This window comes from Salmo trutta, chromosome 33 (assembly GCF_901001165.1).
Source record: "Salmo trutta chromosome 33, fSalTru1.1, whole genome shotgun sequence".
Taxonomy (NCBI): Eukaryota; Metazoa; Chordata; class Actinopteri; order Salmoniformes; family Salmonidae; genus Salmo; species Salmo trutta.
This window is the reverse complement of record NC_042989.1, coordinates 7,368,073-7,391,062: the sequence shown is the minus strand read 5'-3', so window position 1 is coordinate 7,391,062 and position 22,990 is coordinate 7,368,073. Positions and strand designations below refer to the sequence as shown.

Below are 22,990 nucleotides of genomic sequence, written 5' to 3'. Positions count from 1 at the left end.
TCACACATGAAGGACACCCAACCTTATGGATATAGACCTTCCCTTTGACCGCTTGAAGTATGGTGCCATGAACAGTCTGTAAAACATATCTTTGTAACCTTGCAAGTACATAGAGACACAAAGTTATTCATTAGGACATAAATAGCTGCCCAGAAAATATTTGAATCTGCTATAGAAGTAAACACTATGGATGATCATGATTCATTAAATGTTTTCCGTTTTTTTCCCATATCTATGAAGGTTGGAGTTATTACTTTTTAAATCACATTATATTCTGACGGGAGACCAAATGATGTATGTTCCACATTTTTTTGAGCAGCATTATATTGCACCCTATACTGTCTCATGTTTTCCATACTACAAACTAAAAAACAAAATGGTTCTATATAGTGGGTTGTTTGTTTTGTAACCATAGCGGAACCCTATTTGGTGCTATATGGAACCTTTTTTTGAAGGTTCTATAAACAACCATGCTCATAAGGTTCTAAATGGAACATGTATTGTACTATAAAGAACCCTCTCCTAAGGTTCTATGAAGAACCATTAAAAATAGGTTCTACATAGCACCAAAAAAGGGTTCCGCTATGGTTACAACCCTTTTGGGCGCTATATAGAACCCTTTTTTATTGTTCTTTTTAGAACCTTTGTGGAGAATGGTTGTATATTTATTCTGGTTTAATAGCCATATTATGGTGTTAGAAGTACATAGGTTGTTGCATTATTGTGTTTATTAAAGGTCATTGTCAGTCAAAATCAAGTGTTTCATGAAATTGGATAATATTTGGATGTAACCCGATCAAGTATGAAAAATGATTGTTGCTTGATCATTAAGTTACTGGTCCCCTCCTACGTCAAACACTTGGATTCAGAAGGCGGGATAATTAAGGGGAAAGGGTGACATCACCCTAACTGTCATTTTAAAACATCAATGGTAACATGATATTCTCTTACCTAATTTGAATAAATACCGCCTTGTAACCAATGAAGGAAAAAAACTTGTTTGCGGAGGGGTGTCGTTTAAATAGCTAAATAGTGCCAAAATTTGACTGTAGGGTATCAGCAAATATAGTAGTATACACTACTCATCTATGTTAAAGATACATATACAGTGGGAAGAACAAGTATTTGATACACTGCCGATATTGCAGGTTTTCCTACTTACAAAGCATGTAGAGGTCTGTAATTTTTTATCATAGGTACACTTCAACTGTGAGAGACGGAATCTAAAACAAAAATCCAGAAAATCACATTGTATGATTTTTCAGTAATTAATATGCATTTTATTGCATGACATAAGTATTTGATCACCTACCAACCAGTAAGAATTCCGGCTCTCACAGACCTGTTAGTTTTTCTTTAAAAGAAGCCCTCCTGTTCTCCACTCATTACCTGTATTAACTGCACCTGTTTGAACTCGTTACCTGTATAAAAGACACCTGTCCACACACTCAATCAAACAGACTCCAACCTCTCCACAATGGCCAAGACCAGAGAGTTGTGTAAGGACATCAGGGATAAAATTGTAGACCTGCACAAGGCTGGGATGAGCTACAGGACAATCGGCAAGCAGCTTGGTGAGAAGGCAACAACTGTTGGCGCAATTATTAGAAAATGGAAGATGTTCAAGATGACGGTCAATCACCCTCGGTCTGGGGCTCCATGCAAGATCACACCTCGTGGGGCATCAATGATCATGAGGAAGGTGAGGGATCAGCCCAGAACTACATGGCAGGACCTGGTCAATGACCTGAAGAGAGCTGGGACCACAGTCTCAAAGAAAACCATTAGTAACACACTACGCCGTCATGGATTAAAATCCTGCAGCGCACGCAAGGTCCCCCTGCTCAAGCCAGCGCATGTCCAGGCCAGTCTGAAGTTTGCCAATGACCATCTGGATGTTCCAGAGGAGGAATGGGAGAAGGTCATGTGGTCTGATAAGACAAAAATAGAGCTTTTTGGTCTAAACTCCACTTGCCATGTTTGGAGGAAGAAGAAGGATGAGTACAACCCCAAGAACACCATCCCAACCGTGAAGCATGGAGGTGGAAACATCATTCTTTGGGGATGCTTTTCTGCGAAGGGGACAGGACGACTGCACCGTATTGAGGGGAGGATGGATGGGGCCATGTATCGCGAGATCTTGGCCAACAACCTCCTTCCCTCAGTAAAAGCATTGAAGACGGAACACACAGCCAGGGCAACTAAGGAGTGGCTCCGTAAGAAGCATCTCAAGGTCCTGGAGTGGCCTAGCCAGTCTCCAGACCTGAACCCAATAGAAAATCTTTGGAGGGAGCTGAAAGTCCGTATTGCACAGCAACAGCCCCGAAACCTGAAGGATCTGGAGAAGGTCTGTATGGAGAAGTGGGCAAAAATCCCTGCTGCAGTGTGTGCAAGCCTGGTCAAGAACTACAGGAAACGTATGATCTCTGTAATTGCAAACAAAGGTTTCTGTATGAAATATTAAGTTCTGCTTTTCTGATGTATCAAATACTTATGTCATGCAATAAAATGCAAATGAATTACTTAAGATTCCGCCTCTCACAGTTGATGTGTACCTATGATAAAAATTACAGACCTCTACATGCTTTGTAAGTAGGAAAACCTGCAAAATCAGCAGTGTATCAAATACTTTTTCTCCCCACTGTATGTCTCCCCTTTCACCATGTCTGGTGTTAGCTAGTGACTGCCTAGCTAGGTCTTCAGCCAGCATGGAACAAAATACGGGGAAGGGTTCTTCAAAACTCTGACGCAGTTGTCATGCAACACATCCGTCAGTGCTGCTGTGAACTAATGATCGGGAAATTAAGCTTTCTGAGACATTGAGGTTCTCCAGCCAATTGTGTCGAAAATAGGTTAATTACTTGAGGCTTTGATCTTTACAGTGTACACTGGTGACACCTGCTGGTCAAAAGAATTTGGAGCAGCCACACCCTGTAGTGCGTACACAGCGTAGCCTTTTTGTCTTCTACCAAACCAATCACGTGCGTCTGATAAAGTGATACAGGCATCGACACACTGCTTGCAGGTACACTGCTTAGCGATTTTGACGCATGCCTCGGAGCTCCAACATCAAATGTATCATCACTACTGTGAACCACATCCCAAGAGACAAGTCAAACATGAGATGCAATTTCAATGTTGTTTGAGTTGCTTGTTTATCACCAAATTTACTTGGGATGATTTTACTGCAACACTGCTCACTGCATCCAAGTTGTTTGATCTGTCAGTCAAGGTGAGCTGATTAATATAATCTCCCGTCCCACAGCCTGTCTTTTCAAACTTCATGGTAGGGATGTTACGTTTGATACCGGACCTCCGAGGCATGCATCGAAATCGCTAAGCAGTTTGCTTCGAAACAGTATGCCGATGTTTGTATCACTTTATCAGAAGCATGTGATCAATGACATCTGAAGCTTTGTTTTGTCGAACAACCAACAGATTGGTTTGGTAGAAGATAAAAGGCTACCATGTGCACATGCTACATAGTGTGCGATGTCAACTATAATAATTTGGCAGTTCTATATTCTTTTGACCAGAAGGTGTCACTGGTGTACACTGAGTTGATCAAAGCCTCAAGTAATTAACCTATTTTTGACACAATTGGCAGGATATGCTCAATGCTTCAGGAAGCTTTGTTTCCCCATCACTACTTCCTGGTAGTTATTTTGAGCATTTCTATCCCCCAAAAATATTCTGGGTGATTATTTAGTCACTCAAAAGGCTTTTTTTATTTACATGTTAATCAGAATGACTGTTCAGGAACTTAAACAGGTTTAATCAGGTGGTAGCACTGGAACAGCATATGGTTCCTGAGAAGAGAATTACTAACTTAATCTACTGTCCTCAATTAACACAAGACACTATCACTGACCATAGTCATCTATAACATGTAATCAGGGTTGCCAGGGTGAGCTACAATTTCTAGCCCAATGTCCACTCAAAACCCGACCAAATGGCCTGAAAACTAGCCACATTTTTTTCCACAGCAAGATAGGAGTTGCCATATCTATACAATAAATCCTTTTTCCTTAACATTATCGAGCAAATTTAGAAGGAATATCACAGTAACTTGTAACGATGTTAGAAGCAAAATTTCCTCAAAATAATCATTATTGCAAGCTACGACATTACATAATAAAGGAATTTGAATATGTTGCAAGAGAAAAGATAATTCACACTTATTAAACTCGACAGATACAGTGAGAGAAAAAAGTATTTGTGTGAGAGACAGAATAACAACAAAAACTCCAGAAAAACGCATGTCAAAAATGTCATAAAATGATTTGCATTTTAATGAGGGAAATAAGTATTTGACCCCTCTGCAAAACATGACTTAGTACTTGGTGGCAAAACCCTTGTTGGCAATCACAGAGGTCAGACGTTTCTTGTAGTTGGCCACCAGGTTGCACACATCTCAGGAGGGATTTTGTCCCACTCCTCTTTGCAGATCTTCTCCAAGTCTTTAAGGTTTCGAGGCTGACGTTTGGCAACTCGAACCTTCAGCTCCCTCCACAGATTTTCTATGGGATTAAGGTCTGGAGACTGGCTAGGCCACTCCAGGACCTTAATGTGCTTCTTCTTGAGCCACTCCTTTGTTGCCTTGGCCGTGTGTTTTGGGTCATTGTCATGCTGGAATACCCATCCACGACCCATTTTCAATGCCCTGGCTGAGGGAAGGAGGTTCACACCCAAGATTTGACAGTGCATGGCCCCATCCATCGTCCCTTTGATGCGGTGAAGTTGTCCTGTCCCCTCAGCAGAAAAACACCCCCAAAGTATAATGTTTCCACCTCCATGTTTGACGGTGGGGATGGTGTTCTTGGGGTCATAGGCAGCATTCCTCCTCCTCCAAACACGGCGAGTTGAGTTGATGCCAAAGAGCTGCATTTTGGTCTCATCTGACCACAACACTTTCACCCAGTTGTCCTCTGAATCATTCAGATGTTCATTGGCAAACTTCAGACAGGCATGTATATGTGCTTTCTTGAGCAGGGGGACCTTGTGGGAGCTGCAGGATTTCAGTCCTTCACGACGTAGTGTGTTACCAATTGTTTTCTAGGTGACTATAGTCCCAGCTACCTTGAGATCATTGACACGATGCTCCCGTGTAGTTCTGGGCTGATTCCTTCTCAGCCCACCGTTCTCATGATCATTGCAACTCCACGAGGTGAGATCTTGCATGGAGCCCCAGGCCGAGAGATATTGACAGTTATTTTGTGTTTCTTCCATTTGCGAATAATGGCACCAAATGTTGTCACCTTCTCACCAAGCTGCTTGGCGATGGTCTTGTAGCCCATTCCAGCCTTGTGTAGGTCTACAATCTTGTCCCTGACATCCTTGGAGAGCTCTTTGGTCTTGGCCATGGTGGAGAGTTTGGTATCAGTGATGTACTGGGCCATACGCACTAACCTCTGTAGCGCATTACGGTCAGATGCCGAGCAGTTGCCATACCAGGCGGTGATGCAACCGGTCAGGATGCTCTTGATGGTGCAGCTGTAGATCTTTTTGAGGATCTGGGGACCCATGCCAAATCTTTTCAGTCTCCTGAGTTGGAAAAGGTTTTGTCGTGCCCTCTTCACAACTGTCTTGGTGTGTTTGGACCATGATCATTCATTATTGATGTGGACACACAGAGGAACTTGAAGCTCTCAACCCTTTCCACTACAGCTTTGTCAATGTGGATGGGGGCCTGTTCGGCCCTCCTTTTCCTGTAGTCCACGATCAACTCCTTTGTCTTGCTCACATTGAGGGAGAGGTTGTTGTCCTGGCACCACACTGCCAGTTCTCTGACCTCCTCCCTATAGGCTGTCTCATCGTTGTTGTTGTGATCAGGCCTACCCCTGTGTTGTCAGCAAACTTAATGATGGTGTTGGAGTCGTGTTTGGCCATTCAGTTGTGGGTGAACAGGGAGTACAGGAGGGGACTAAGTACACAACCCTGAGGGACCCCAGTGTTGAGGATCAGCGTGGCATACGTGTTGTTGCCAACCCTTACCACCTGGGTGCAACCCATCAGGAAGTCCAGGATCCAGTTGTAGAGGGAGGTGTTAAGTCCCATGGTCCTGAGCTTAGTGATGAGGTTTGTGGGCACTATGGTGTTGAATGCTGAGCTGTACTCAATAAACCACATTCTCACATAGGTGTTACTTTTTTTCAGGTGGGAAAGGGCAGTGTGGAGTGCGATTGAGATTGGGTCACTTGTGGATCTGTTGGGGTGGTGTGCAAATTGGAGTGGGTCTAGGGTATCTGGGAGTGTGCTGTTGATGTAAGCCATGACCAGTCTTTCAAAGCACTTCATGGCTACCGACGTGAGTGCTACGGGGCAGGATTTTCATTTAGTGAGGTTACCTTCACTTCCTTGGGCACATGGACTATGGTGGTTTGCTTGAAACATCTAGGTATTACAGACTCGGTCAGAGAGAGGTTGAAAATGTCAGTGAAGACACTTGCCCGTTGGTCCACGCATGCTTTGAGTACATGTCCTGGTAATCCATCTGGCCCCGCGGCTTTGTGAATGTTGACCTGTTTAAAGGTCTTGCTCACATCGGCTACCGAGAGCGTTATCACACAGTCATCCAGAACAGCTGGTGCTCTTGTGCATGCTTCAGTGTTGCTTGCCTCGAAGTGAGCATGAAAGGTATTTCGCTCGTCTGGTTGGCTCGCGTCACTGGGCAGCTTGCGTCTGGGTTTCCCTTTTTAGTCCGTAATAGTTTTCAAGCCCTGCCATATCTGATGTGCGTCAGAGCCGGTGTAGTAGGATTCAATCTTAATCCTTTATTGGCGCTAAGCTTGTTTGACGGTTCATCTGAGGGCACAGCGGGATTTCTTATTAGAATCCGGATTAGTGCTGCTCCTTGAAAGCGGCAGCTCTAGCCTTTAGCTCAATGCGGATGTTGCCTGTAATCCATGGCTTCTGGTTGGGATATGTATGTACAGTGGTTCCTCCTTTAAAAGTTATGTCATACTGCAGCACAACTTGCGGACTGCTGCAGCATTCTATGGCATGTTATTTTTTTTATGTTAATGCAAGTTAGTGCTAGTTTGACCACCAGAGGGCAACTTTGAGAATAATTTGATAGTCTCCCATACTGACATTACTAGAGAATTTAAAACCTTTTTTGTAATAACATAGTACATGGGATTGATTTGAAGAAATTTGGCTTAATTAATATGATTAATGTTATTGTGTTTCTATTCCAAGAAAAACAAAAAACAAAACCCTCAGGGTTTCCTTTAGGATGGAATGGAAAATGTTGCACTGTACAACGTGACAGTCGGGAGTACGCTACAGCATAAGAGGATTGGATGATTCTAAATTAATTTCTAAGGGGCATAACATTTCCACACTCTAATTATAATATAAGCAATACTCATTTGCCTATGGTAGGCCTACAGTATATCTAAAAATATTTTTTTCAATGACATGACTCTCCGCCAATAATTACATTTAGGGGATTGGAGGATTCTAAATTAATATCTAAGGGGCATTTCTGATTATTGGAATAGCTAAGGGGCTTTTATATCATTCTAAATCAATTAATAATAACAATAATGCTTGTATAAAAAGTTATGATATTTTGGAGATTTTGTTTTCATTTAACCTAGAGTGAGCTAGAAAAAATGCTATTCTTTAACATGGGGTGAGACATTCTCACTAATTTGTAAATAAAGCCAGTTTGTTATTTAGAATATTTATTTCTGGAGAAACCTAACTTGATCATTTAGCAGACATCACTTCCTTATATTCAGTCAACACATATATCTTAAGAATATCACGGAATCTAATTGAACATTTTAGTTTCCCCATGCTTGTCTCAGAGCAGTGTGAAATGGTGCTGAAATAGACGTCCACAGTGGGAAGGCTATATATAATGATATTTTGGAGATTATTTTGTTTTAAAAAAAACAACAGTGAGCGATTGTGTCACGTCCTGGCCAGTATAAGGGTTAATTGTTATTGTAGTTTGGTCAGAACGTGGCAGAGGGTATTTGTTTTATGTGGTTCAGGGTGGCGTTTTTGTAGTAAGGGCATTTGATTTAGTATTCCGGGGGTTTTTGGGCACTGTTTGAGATTCATGTATTCTATGTTTTGTCTAGGTAGTCTGTTTCTATGTTGAGTTAATTGGGGTGGACTTCCAATTGAAGGCAGCTGTGTGGTGTTGCCTTTGATTGGAAGTCCTATATTAGTTGGGTGTGTTTGTCTGTGTGTTTGTGGGAGATTGTTCTGAGTTTAGCCTTGTGCCTTGCCAGACTGTTTGTTGATCGGTCGTTCTCTTTTGTTATTTTGGTGTTCATTTTGGAATTTATTAAAAGTCAAGATGAGCATACACATACCTGCGGCATTTTGGTCCACCTTAACCCACGACAACCGTGACAGATTGTCATTTGAATTAAGGCCAAAATATAACCCTACTAATAGCCATAATGATGTTGTACAATGTGACCATGTGTGTTTGAAAGAGTATTTTCCAGTAAGCAACAATTTGTTTGTCTTCATTAGACAATTTTGTTCCAGTGTTTCTGTAATTCAGTGATATTTATTCCCATAGTAATTCATTATGGATCCATAACTAAATCAACATCTGCATTTTGAAAGAGTATTTTTATCATTATTTAATTAACTAAAGCATAGAGATGCTAATGAAGAAATACAGTACTGTACAGTATATGCTTTTACATTTGTAAATAAAGCATTTAAAGCATTTTGAAATTATAAGCCACATGCATTTGTTTATTAGGCTACTGTGCAGTCTGACAAGTAAATATAGCCAACAATGCATGCTGTAGTAAACATGGGAAAGTGTCTAATTCCTTACATAAGGGAGAGCAGGCCATGTCCAGACTTTCTCGGTGACCTCAAGTACCTTCAATAATGGCTGTACTAGAGAATGCGGGTACACAGGAGACCGGAGTTCAATTCCCCGACGGGGAGGAAGCAGTAGGCTGTCCTTGTAAATAAGAATTTGTTCTTAACTGATTCCATATGTCTTATTTCATAGTTGTGATGTCTTTACTATTATTCTGCAATGTAGAAAATAGTAAAAACAAAGACAAATCCTGGAATGAGTAGGTGTGTCCCAACTTTTGATTGGTGCTTGCTTAATTAATTTGATTCATATTATGGTGTTTCTATTCCAAGGAGAATGAAAAACCCTCTGGGTTGCCATTAGGATGGAACGGAAAATATGTCGCTGTACAACGTGACGGTTGGGAGTACAGTACTGGGCTATTTAGCTAAAGAATCCAGTGTCCTGTGGGAGACCGGGGTTTAGTTCCCCAATGGGTAGGAAGGAGTAGGCTGTCCTTGTAAATAAGAATTTGTTCTTAACTGACTTGCCTAATTAAATAAAGGTTACACTAAGAGCATAGCATTTCTACACCCTAATTTTCTAAATCTAGTCTAACCAATACCCAAACGGAGATTCAGTGAAAATTCAAATCTCATATTCATATTCAGTTCGTACACATATTATTAATATTCATATTATTAATATTGAATTCAGTGATTGAAATTGTAACCACATCCTCAGTAGCCTATTCCAGCAGGCTATTGGGAAACACAAGAACTTCTTATTGCGAAATCGCCTCCATATTCATGTTGAAAAAATGTGTCAGTTTATTTGAACTAAGCAAGCTGCTAAATCGTTCAGTTTACATCTTGTCTAAGCTACTGTAGACTATATTAAATGAGATGTAGGCCTATAGGCTACCTGCCTTTATCTAAGCAAAATATGGCAACAATTTGTTAAACAACCCAGATTGCTATCTGTAGCCTGTCTATTGAAATGACAAGTCAATCTTGCAAATGGGCCATTTATAACATCTGGCACATTATAACAGCACAATTGCCAGAAAATAGCCTAGCATTAGTTTTTTATGTTCGTGTTACTTGTGCAGAGATTTCGAGATCCTCTGTCCAAGATGGCGCCAAAGAGGATGGCTGACGTTTTACATGCTCCTAACCAACTGTGCTATTTTGTTATTTTTTGGGCATTGTTTTTAACTTATTTTTTAACTTGTTTTGTATATAATGTTGCTGCTAACGTCTCTTATGACCGAAAATATCTTCTGGACATCAGAATAGCGATTACGCACCTCGAACTTGAAGAAGCTTTTTCCTTTAACGAGTCCAACGAGAAGGATATACTGCTTTCCCGGGAACAGGCCCAAATCCCTGTCATTTGCGTGAAGAAAAGATGGAGGAAAAGGGGGCGCAGGTTGGCTGCCTTCTGAGAATCCGTACGTGAGTGTGTAAACTCCCACTGCCATCCGTTTTACTGGCGAACGTGCAATCATTGGAAAATAAAATTGATGCGCTACGATTAAGATTATCCTACCAATGGGACATTAAAAACTGTAATATCTTATGTTTCACTGAGTCGTGGCTAAACGACGACACAGATAATATAGAGCTGGCGGGATTTTCCATGCACCGGCAGAACAGAGAAGAAGCTACGTCTGGTAAGACCAGGGGTGGGGGTGTGCGTCTATTTGTCAATAACAGCTGGTGCGCGATGTCTAATGTTAAAGAAGTCTCAAGTTATTGCTCGCCTGAGGTAGAGTACCTTATGATAAGCTGTAGACCACATTATCTACCAAGAGAGTTATCATCTATATTATTCGTAGCCATCTATTTACCCTCACAGACCGATGCTGGCACACTCAACCAACTCTATAAGGCCATAAGAAAATAAGAAAATGCTCATCCAGAAGCGGCACTCCTAGTGGCCGGGGACTATAATGCAGGCAAACTTAAATCAGTTATACCAAATTTTTACCAGCATGTCACATGTGCAACCAGAGGGAAAAAACTCTTGACCACCTTTACTCCACACACGGAGATGCATACAAAGCTCTCCCCCGCCCTCCATTTGACAAATCTGACCATAATTCTATCCTCCTGATTCCTGCTTACAAGCAAAAACTAAAGCAGGAAGTACCAGTGACTCGCTCAATACGGAAGTCGTCAGATAAAGCAGATGCTACGCTACAGGACTGTTTTGCTAGCACAGACTGGAATATGTTCCCGGATTCATCCAATGGCATTGAGGAGTATACCACCTCAGTCATAGGCTTCATCAATACTCCGGTGCCCCTGATCGGCTACTGCATGGCCGTCGGTGTCCTAGCCACCAGCTCATAGCCATTGTTGCAGTTCTCGCTACCACTCCATTCCTGCTTCTCCCGAAGTTCACGCCCATTATCCTTGGTAGCGATGGTGAAATGTGTGTGTTTTTACATGTGATTATCACATTTTGAAACATTAATAAAAATGAATCTGCCAATTAAACTATTGTACTGTTTTTTTATGTTTGTGTGTGATGAAGATGATTAGTGATTAAGGCAGTAACCTAACCTGTTAACGCAAACTACTGTAGTGGAAATGATTTCAGCTAAAAAGTAAGCTATAGAGATTTGCTTATTTGCTTGTGTTCAGTTAACACATACTGCATCTTAAGAATATCATGGAATATAATTGAACATTTTCGTTTCTCTTAGTATAAAAACCTTAGTGTAACAACAGTTTTAGTAAGTAATACTGAGGAGTTAATAAGTGTATTTTTCCAGGTGTGCACGTACTGGGCAGAGGAATTGCAATTCTCATGCTATTGTTCTAAATTCAATCACCTTCTTCATCCTCATCATTCAGTTCATTTAAATTCAATTTTGAAGTCGTGCACAATTATCAGTTTCTATTTAGTTTATGTCGCCCATTCATTGTCAGTTAGAGACACAGTAGTGCCTTGGGACCCAAAAACATAATCAGTGCTCTAACTCCCCCTTGCGCTGGTCTGGAGCAATGAAGCAGTGATGCAGGGTACCGTACTAAACCACAGATTACCTCCAAATCCTGCAGCATAATATCAACACTTTTAGTTGAGCAACCACTGTAGTGGAAATCATTTCAGCTAAAAAGTAAGCTATAGAGATTTGCAATCAGATTTGCTACCATGTCTAAGAGACAAAAACTATCAGGAAGGAAATATATATAAAATAAATAATAAGAAGAAAAGAGGCTATAAGCAAAAGAGATTCGCTGTTGAAATGTATCAGCGTGCAGCAATTTCCATCAGCTGGTGTGGAGAACAACAAGCCTCCAAGGACAGGCCATTCATTCACAGCGACAGACGAGCCCCTGTTCACTGGTTCTACCAGCAAAGAGGGTGAGTCCGGGCTATCCACTTCCACCGATGATGACAGCTGTCTGGGTGGACAAGAACAGGTGGTCTCACCAGGCTAGCCACACCTCCAAACAATGCCATCGGAGACCCTACTAGGACCCGGACTCAGATTTGTCGCTCCACGTCCCCGATGACAGTGGTGCTAGTGCTGGTAAATCCGACTCCCAGACAAAAAAACATAAAATATCCCGGTGAGTGGCCAAAAGATCTGAATGGATCTTTACAGGATATGTTAGCGCAGGCTTGGCCACATCAAGATAAGGAGGGGAATTTCCCAATATATATTTTCATTGGCCCACTACAATAGGAGGATGATGAACGGAGAGAACATGGCTTGTTTATTCCAAGCAAAACACAATTATGCTATCCATAGATGTCGGTATAGCCAAATCCTCCAATACTGTCCTATGCACTCCTTAAATACCTCAGTGTCTGGGAAGGGCTTGGTGTGTTTGGGCTCAAAGTGAGTGAGGTTATCCCATACCCTTTCTTATAAGAAAAGGGCAAAAAGTATACCTATTGTTAGTTTTATAGTTATACTTAAAAATAAATACATTAAAAGTTTGGGGAAACCCTGCTATAAACAACCATTCAAAAAGGTTCTAGAAGACCCCAAAAAGCATTCCGCTATGGTTCATTATAGCAGGGTTTCCCAAAATCGGTCCTTGTTTGGCATATTTGGGATGCTCTGGATTAAAGTGTAAGACAGCGTGTTCCAGTTCCCGTAATTATCCAGCAACTTCACACGGCCATTGAAAAGGAGTGGGACAACATTCCACAGACCACAATCAACAGCCTGATGAACTATGTGAAGGTGATATGTTGCGCTGCATGAGGCAAATGGTGGTCACACAAGATACTGACTGGTTTTCTGATCCATGCCACAAATCTTTTTAAGCTATCTGTGACCAACAGATGCATGTCTGAATTCCCAGTCATGTGACATTCATAGATAAGGGACAAATTAATATATTTAAATTGACTGATTTCCTTATATGAACTGTAACTCAGTAGAATCTTTGAAATCTTTTTTTCAGGTTAACTTAATTTCCTAACCATTCTGAATGCTGGTTGCTGGTGAATACATATTCCCAGCTCTGGCTGGATTCAAATAGGAATTACACATCACTTTACAAGCCTGCATAATGTGACTTTCAGTCCACTATATTAGCTTAAATCTAAGCCCAAAAAGTAAGGCTTTATTTTTGTTCATTCAATTTTAATGATAACACATTCACTTAAGATTTCTTAAGGCTACATTACTGAAAATTGATGAATGTAACAATCATGACTCTGTCATTAACAAATACAGTCATGGGTTGGAAATCTACAATTCAATCAAAAGGCAAGGCACTCTGGGAAATATGTAAATAAGGCTTTACACTAAGCAGTGTGTTAAAAACTTCTTAGGGCTAGGCCCCTTTTTTCTCAATTTCCGCCTGAATGACGTGCCCAAAGTAAACTGCCTGTTGCTCAGGCCCTGAAGCCAGGATATGCATTTAATTGGTACCATTGGAAAGAAACACTTTGACATTTGTAGAAATGTTAAAATAATGTAGGAGAATGTTACACAATAGATATGGTAGGAGAAAATCAAAAGAAAAACCAACCAGAACTTTTTTTGAGAGAGAGACCATCCTCTTAGAAAGGCAAGTAAAAGGTCATTTTGAAAATTAGCTCCCTGCATGCAATTCCTATGGATTCCACAGGGTGTCAGCAGTCTATCTTCAAGGTCTCAGGCTTGTAACTTCAAAAACAAATAAGAAATATCAGTTTTAGTACAGGGACACAGTCTTGGAAATTAGTGTTTGCGCGCACTATGAAGACAGGACGCACCTGCTAAAATCGATTTCCTATTGAAAATACTTCTTACTGTAAGAAATATTATAGTTTGATTACATTTTAGGGTATCTGAGGAGTAAATAGAAACGTGTTGAAACAAAGTTTAGAGGTAGATTTTCAGATTGCTTTCTCTGAATGTTGAACGAGTAGATTACTCAAATCTATGGCGCCAACTAAACTGACTTTTTGGGATATAAAGAAGGATTTTATCTAACAAAACAACACTACATGTTATAGCTGGGACCCTTTAGATGACAAATCAGAGGAAGATTTTCAAAAAGTAAGTGAATATTTAATCGTTATTTGTGAATGTATGAAACCTGTGCCGGTGGAAAAATATTTTGATGTTGGACGCCGTCCTCAAACAATCGCATAGCATGTTTTAGCTGTAATAGCTACTGTAAATCAGACAATGCAGTTAGATTAACAAGAATTTATGCTTTAAGTTAACCTGTTGGGGATAGGGGGCAGTATTTGCACGGCCGGATAAAAAACGTACCCGATTTAATCTGGTTACTACTCCTGCCCAGTAACTAGAATATGCATATAATTATTGGCTTTGGATAGAAAACACCCTAAAGTTTCTAAAACTGTTTGAATGGTGTCTGTGAGTATAACAGAACTCATATGGCAGGCAAAAACCTGAGAAGATTCCTTACAGGAAGTGGCCTGTCTGACCATTCCTTGAGCTTCTTGACTCTGTTTATTGAAGACTGAGGATCTTTGCTGTAACGTGACACTTCCTACGGCTCCCATAGGCTCTCAGAAGGCGGGAAAAAGCTGAATGATGTAATTCCAGCCCCAGGCTGAAACACATTAGCGCTTTTGGCAAGTGCTCTATCAGAGGACAATGGGCTGAGGCGCGTGAACGAGTCGACCCCATGTTTTATTTTCTTTCGTCTGTGAACCTAAACACGTTTTCCCGGTCGGAATATTATCGCTTTTTTACGAGAAAAATGGCATAAAATTGATTTTAAACAGCGGTTGACATGCTTCGAAGTACGGTAATGGAATATTTAGAATTTTTTTGTCACGAAATGCATCGTGCGCGTAACCCTTATTTACCCTTTCGGATAGCGTCTTGAACGCACGAACAAAACGCACGAACAAAACTATGGATTATTTGGGACCAAACCAACATTTGTTATTGAAGTAGAAGTCCTGGGAGTGCATTCTGACGAAGACAGCAAAGGTTATAAAATGTTTCTTATAGTAAATCTGACTTTGGTCAGGGCTAAACTTGGTCGGTGTCTAAATGGCTAGCCCTGTGATGCCGGGCTATCTACTGAGAATATTGCAAAATGTGCTTTCACCGAAAACCTATTTTAAAATCGGACATAGCGAGTGCATAGAGGAGTTCTGTATCTATAATTCTTAAAATAATTGTTATCTTTTTTGTGAACGTTTATCGTGAGTATTTTAGTAAATTCACCGGAATTTTGCGGGGGGTATGCTAGTTCTGAACGTCACATGCTAATGTAAAAAGCTAGTTTTTGATATAAATATGAACTTGATTGAACAAAACATGCATGTATTGTATAACATAATGTCCTAGGGTTGTCATCTGATGAAGATCATCAAAGGTTAGTGCTGCATTTAGCTGTCTTCTGGGTTTATGTGACATTATATGCTAGCTTGAAAAATGGGTGTCTGATTATTTCTGGCTGGGTACTCTGCTGACATAATCTAATGTTTTGCTTTCGTTGTGAAATTGGACAGTGTGGTTAGATTAACGAGAGTCTTGTCTTTAAAATGGTGTAAAATAGTCATATGTTTGAGAAATTGAAGTAATAGCATTTCTAAGGTATTTGAATAACGCGCCACAGGATTCAACTGGCTGTTGAGTAGGTGGGACGATTTCGTCCCGCCGACCCTAGAGAGGTTAAGCTTTCAGCCAATATAAGACACTTATACCTAAATGTTAAAATCCATAATTTTTATGAATATTTATTTGAATTGCACGCCCTCCAGTTTCACCGGAGTTGTCCCGCTAGCGGGACACCTATCCTTAATGCTGAAAAGTATGGACCCGAATAGACACTGGACCAGTATTAAATTTAACACTGTCAGTGTTAGATTTAACACTGAATAATTTGCTGTACACACCCACCAAGACATCTAGACAGCCATAACACCACATCAGCCCCCTCAAAGGGAAAAACAATGAACATATTTGTCAGACCCGGGGAGTAGGAGAGGAAGGTTGGCAGTGTTCAATCAGCTAATTTATTTAATATGCCAGTTCTCTCAGTCAGAGTCAAATTATCAGGGTAAAAAAGCCCTGGGTACAAGAGACATTGAGCTGGGTGGCAGGCTGTGAAAACAGACTGGTAACAGAGAGACACCTGTTAATGGCCGGGCTACAGACAGACAGGAGAGGAAGGACATGAGAGCAAAGGAGAAGGAGGGTTATTGAGCAAAGAGTAGCTCGCTCTCTTTCTTTCTCTCTAGCTTTCTCTCTCACTACATCTACCACTCCTCTCTTTTTATTTGTCCCTCCGACTCTTCCTCCCTCTCTGCAAATCTCTATCCCCTCTACTCAATTCTCTAATTTCTTATTTTATGCATAAACTTTTTACCCCCCTCTCTCAAACTCACCCCCTTCTATCCAACACTCCACACGTCCCTCTTTCTCATTCATCTCTCATTCTCTCCAACTCATTATGCCTATTCTTCTTTGTCAAATTCTATCTCTGCCCGCATCTCTATCGCCACAACTCTCTCCAAAAAGCTCTCTCTGTATCTCCTCACCATACATTGTCTTTGATATCAAGTCTGATTGGGGATATTCCACTCTGTGTTTTACATCCTAAATCCGTTGTAGTTCTGCCAGTGTCTTTTAACTCTGTGCTCTTTTCTGACCATGAACATTATTTGTCTGACCCATTTTGACATCATCCGACATCAAAGGAGTACCCTGCTGTGTATGTTCCATTTCTTAGATCTATCTTAGATAATCTTCAATCTTAGATCATCGGTTTGACTCAAAAGTATTGCACTATAAATGAAATTAAATCTACTTGTCACATGCTTCGTAAACCACAGGTGTAGACTTACTGGCAAGTTGAATCAAGGGAGTAGTGTGCCATTTGGGATACAGCCACTATCTCTAGCCATCTCTAGCCTGAAAACATGGAGGTCTGTTCTGAACACAAAGCCTGTCTGAAAAGATGCAACCTCTACTGGTTGTAATGGAGTGAAAAGTAAGCTACAGTAATAACACCCTGAGAGACCATCATGCAGTCCAGTTTACCAGCATTAATCTCAGGCTGGCCCACAGGCATCAAGGGTGCGGCAGGTAGCCTAGTGGTTCGAGCGTTGGGCCAGTAACCGAAAGGTTGCTAGATTGAATCTCTGAGCCAACAAGGTAAAAATCTGTCATTCTGTCCCTGAACAAGGCAGTTTACCCACTGGTCCTAGGCCGTCATTGTAAATAAGAATTTGTTCTTAACTGACTTGCCTAGTTAAATAAAAATTACTAGAACACAACAACACTCCCTCAGCCCAATCTAACAATCTAATGCTTAAGTATTTTGTCAGTTGTTGTAATGTCATTTCACCCCATGACACAAACATTAACAAGTGCTATGGCCGTTGAGAATCGCTGAACATACATTATTGTGATTGATGTTGGTTTTGTGATAATCGTGCCATGCCTTCTCAAAAGAAGGTTGAGTAAACAGACAAACAGCTTCAAGCAATGGACAGGTTTCTCCCTTTTGGCTGGGCTCTCTCTCAGCTGGGCGAGAGAGCCAGTTGAAGACACTGGCTGCAACCTGCTGCCTGCTACACTCTAAAAAGTAAAGGTTCCTGGAGGATCCTTTAGGGATTATTCAAATTGAAATTGTGGGGGAACCCCTATAAGTTTGAATAATCTTTTAAAAGGGTTCTTCAAAGAACCCCTTTTAATAGTTCCTCAAAGAACCATTTGAAGAACCTTTTAGGGTATGTTTTTTTAACTACCCCCTCCTCCCATATTATTATTATTATTATTAATAATACACATTTCAATAACAACAATAACACTATTTTAGTTGTCAGTGTTTATTATGATTTTAGTGGGAAAGCAGAATAAATGGTAAATGTGATCTGCATAACATATCAATACCAATTGACATACCTTTGTATGCCTCCTCGTCTGTATACCTGCAGACACAGACAAAAAAGTGAGCAGTTCATTCATCTCCACCCAATACAGCTAGCCTTCAACATATTATTATAGCGTACATATTATTACCTCTTTGTGGATTGATATCCATTGAATTGTGTCCATTTTCTATTTTAGAAAGATTTGCACAAACATGAAAAGATAGATGGTATCATCATAAAACAATATCAATGTAGATCATACAAGGGACAAACCTCCGCTTACTGCCTGACTGCTGCAGCCCATACATTACCTCCTCTCGGGGTGTAGAGGGAGAGAAAGGAGCAAGTCAAGTTGTTGACACAAGAGTTAAATATATAGGAGAAGCCAGGGTTATAAGAAAGATAAATAGGGTAGGGCTAAGAGTTGGGTTGAGAGGAGAAAAATAGGAACATTTTGAAAAGTTACAGTAGGAGCAAGCAATGGGGAAGCTAGAGAAAGTGCAAGACACTGAAGAAAGCAGAACATGCTGTCCCCCAGTGAATCTTCAAATGGATACATTTATTACTATCATTGACTATTATCATTCCATTCGCATCAAATGCATGCACTAGTATCAAATGCATGCATCATACAGAGAGGGAATTTTAGCCAAAGGAAACAGCACTCCATCATGTTCCTCCTTTCCATTGAAAATACAGGGGAGTTGCAACAGTTGCTCACCACATAATTACACTGTTTCAAAATGTCAGTTGGTGACTTTCATGGATTTTGCAGATCTAAGTGAAGTGCTTGTGAAGTGAAGTCACAATATGCTCTTATCTTCTCTGACATAATGTTCCTTTCTCTCTCCATGATCCAGTCATATTCATACTGGTTCTTTTTCAGGCTGGATCCTAAATGACACTCTATTCCCACTACTTCTATCTGACCAGGGCCCATAAAGCGCTATATAGGTAATAGGGTGACATTTAGGATGCACACCTCAGATTCTAGATTTCATTAAACTGTTACAACTCTCTCAGGTAACTTTAAATCACAATCCCTACTTCCAAATTTATCCTCACTATAGCTCAAAGATACGTGTAGTTCGTCGGAACGATGTGTCGAAGGGACGAAAACCTGCTGGTTTGTAAATAAGTCATTTTCTGTTCCTTGTTCCATATGGCGTCAGTGGAGCAGTAAAAGCCTGCTCAGTTTGTGGGCCCCATCTGGGCAGTTGGAAGGACGGTTTGTGTTCTGACCTTACACCTTCCCACATGTTACCACCACCAGCATGAGAGAGAGAAAATGTAAATTAACAAACATGTTGCTCTCTTCTGAGGCCAACTCACGATTAATTAAATCAACGACACACCTGTCGGTGTAGCACAGTAGATCCATTACTCACAGTTCTACGTGAACATTTTGTATTTTTTACTTCTTGAAAATGTTGGATATCACAAGACCATCCAGGATCAACACAACATAATGACGATCCAGAATGAACACAACTATGACAGTGCAGGATCAGCACAGCTAAATAGCAGAACAAAATCGGAAACAAATTGAGCTGCTTTCCCTCAATCCTCACACAAGTCACTAGCTAAATGACGATCCAATATCAAGTGTTAACACAGCTTAATGACAATCCAGGATCAATCCGGACATTCTCTGCTATGATTCGGCCTGCTGTACAGCACAGTAAACATTAACTAGGCCAGTGAGTGATGGTAATGTGAGGCATATTAATGAACAGGACAGCTTTCTTCTCCAATTATTAACCAGAGGGTGGGACCTGAGGAGATAACTCTTCTTCAGGTGGCACAGGGCCGAGCACCAGCGGCTGTCACGCTGCCGCCCCACACAGCAGATTAATGGAAGGATACCGCCGCAAATGAATCACATATGGCTCATATCCTTCTTATCCATGAAAATGCATAAGTATCAAGGATGTTTTTCTTTTTCAATTCTAAAGTGTGATTCAAAGTGGAGCCTAGTACTCGGTTCTTCTAAGAAAAGGGAGATAAAAGAGAAGTGTAAATCAAGGAGCCCAAAGTCACCTACCTGTGAGTGTGTGTATGTGTGTGTGCTTGCACATGTGTCCACGTGTGTGTGCATCCACGTGCCTTCGTGCGCATCCAGGGTGGGAAATCATTACCATTGAGATTTTCCATTGTATAATTCATGTGTTCTGGTCTGTTCTGGGCTCCACCTGGGCTTTAGGTTCATCACATGACACATGAGATTAATTACAGTGGTGTTAGGAAGCTGAGGAGCCAGCACCTGTCCCGTCACAACCATACATCAGCATTAAGAAATCAGCCCTCTGCGAACCCTATTTATCAGACCCATTAAATGCCCGTAAGGCCCCCAAAGTGCTGCAGGAGCTGTGGAGAGAGAATACCATTTGAATGTGTGTTTAAAGGCCTGGCCCCAAGCCCACCTGAATCGCAAGAGGAAAAAGGGCTTCTGTTATGTTTCTTTAATTATTTACAGATAAGGTAGATTAGCTATAGAGCAATATTGCAATGACTGCAAAATGCTATTTAAAAATGGTATCAACTAAAATACAAAATGGCTTCTTTGTAACTATAATGATATTCACGGTGGTAAATTTGGTGGTGAGGATTGACACTGGAATAGTGTTGTCAGAACAGCATAAGCTGCTGTATGTGTTAATATGAAGTTGATATTTGAAACATGGACAGTCCAAGACCAACAGACAGAGTGCCATACATCATCACAATCCAGGCTTTTCATATTAAAGTCCAGCCAACAGAGAAATTGAGTCATACATCTAGACGTACAGGATAACACTGCGTGTGGCATACTATATTTCAAAGTAGTAGGGAGGGCAGGGAGTTTCAGACATGCATTAGCCATGTTCAGGAAGGAATACCTAGATTATGCTAGAACTCCACATTCCCAGTCATGGCACATTCCTGGGACAGGCAAAAATTCCCCTGGGGGACAGGGATTGGCTTGTGTCCAGTCCAACTGATAGCTAGACCTCATAACAAGAAGGACTTGTTTTTAATGAATGGCCTCTTTGCATGCATAGTGGGAACATGAAGTTTGGGCTTTCTGACAGTAGGCCTCGCAGGCAGGCTCAGACCTGGAGCCCTAGCCCTCCTGTCTTCTGTCGTCTCTCTCCACATCACCACTGGGCTCTAGGCTTAGCTGTATTGTTATTATTATTCCACACTTTGGCTGGAGTCTGAGTGCCTCAAACAAGCGCAGGTATTGTGTTTTGTGTTCCAACGGAGGGAAAGAAAGAGGGAGGGTGGGAGGGAAGGGGGGTACCAGTCACATTTCCCATCAGGGTCCGTCTTGGCAGCGGAGGGAAGTAATACCCCAGTCATCTTTCAACAGTATCCACTAATGAACTGTTTTTATATGACAGCATGTAATTACAAACACGGCCAGCCATGTCATGAAACCTTTTTTTCTACCTCCCCTTCTCCCCCTCCCTCCCTCCCTCCCTCCCTCCCTCCCTCCCTCCCTCCCTCTCGATCTCTCTCTCTCTCTCTCTCTCTCTCTCTCTCTCTCTCTCTCAACATCTGATGTTGAAATCATTCTCTGTGCCAGTTTGTACATCTACATTTGGAATCCAATTCACACCCCTGACAGTGTGGACGTTGTCAGACTCCCCGTACTAATATTTTGACATAACTGTACAGAGCAGTCTGTGCATGGCACTACCTTCCTCCTACCTTATGGAAGTATTCAGATACAGACTCGCATACCAAGCACCTGTCAGTGGGTGGAAACAGTGTAATTTGTATCATGATTATCTGTAAATTGTTACACAGTTCTTTAAACTGTGTTTGAAATTGTTAAAATTGGTTACTTCATATGCATGAAAGCCAGTGTGTAGTTTATCAAGTGTATTTCTCTACATAAAACATTAGAGAATTGAATTGATATAAATTAAAGGTGGAAAGAGCATTCCAGCATCAGATATTGTAACTTATTGTGAAATAATTTCATGCCAAGAAAGTTTCCCTAAGCGGAGAAAGATGGAGAAAAATATCCACATGCCAGAGATCTTATTTTCTAGTCTCAGTACTGTCCCTGCTGCCCTTGAAATTCTCAAAATGGCAAACTAATTTGTCAGCTTTTAGCTTGGATTTCTACCACTTCTGACCTTAGACCACCCTACCCTACCAAACCAATCAATATGCGCAGCAAACACACACACACACACACACACACACACACACACACACACACACACACACACACACACACACACACACACACACACACACACACACACACACACACACCTAACACTTTTTGGGTAGCCTTCTCCCTCCTCCCCACCACAGTTTTGGTTGAGGATAGGTTATCATGCTGCTTACAGTCATGCAGGTGAACAGGTAGATTCCTAACGATTTTCACTCTCCACTCTGAGGGACTTCCATGCAGTTCAAGGCCCACGGCCAAGGCCTCAGTCTCTCTCATCAGTATGCTGCACAGCAGAGCAGAGAAAATGCTTTCATCACAATGCAGAGGGCGAGCTAGGAGATGATACTTTGAGATGAAAACAGACAAATCATCTGTTTTCCAGAACGAGGGTGAGATTGGGATCTCCCCTGATGGAGAGAGAATGGCTCTCTCCTCTCTCTACTACTGTCTCTCTCTGTCTCTTTCTCTCCATCTCTCTCTCTCTCTCTCTCTCTCTCTCTCTCTCTGTCTCTCTCTCTGTCTGTCTCTCTCTCTTTCTCTCTCTCTCTCTGTCTCTCTCTGTCTCTCTGTCTCTTTCTCTCCATCTCTCTCTCTCTCTCTCTGTCTCTCTCTCTGTCTGTCTCTCTCTTTCTCTCTCTCTCTTTGTCTCTCTCTGTCTCTGTCTTTCTCTCTCTTTGTCTCTCTCTCTGTCTCTCTCTGTCTTTCTC

The 22,990-nt window shown here is 41.3% G+C and overlaps 1 protein-coding gene across 3 annotated transcripts in view; it reads right to left on the bottom strand.

The window, feature by feature from the left end:
- si:dkey-87k14.1 (leucine-rich repeat transmembrane protein FLRT2) overlaps window positions 1-22,990 on the bottom strand; it is a 61,399-nt gene that overhangs the window by 23,719 nt on the left and 14,690 nt on the right. Inside the window, exon 2 of one of the 3 annotated variants that reach the window (XM_029729665.1) lies at window positions 18,144-18,169. The exons of 1 other annotated variant lie outside the window; for it this stretch is intronic. The gene's annotated coding sequence lies outside the window, so the exon portion shown is untranslated. Of the gene's footprint in view, window positions 1-18,143; window positions 18,301-22,990 lie in introns of those variants that run through there. One more of the 3 variants, XM_029729664.1, reaches the window with a different exon arrangement.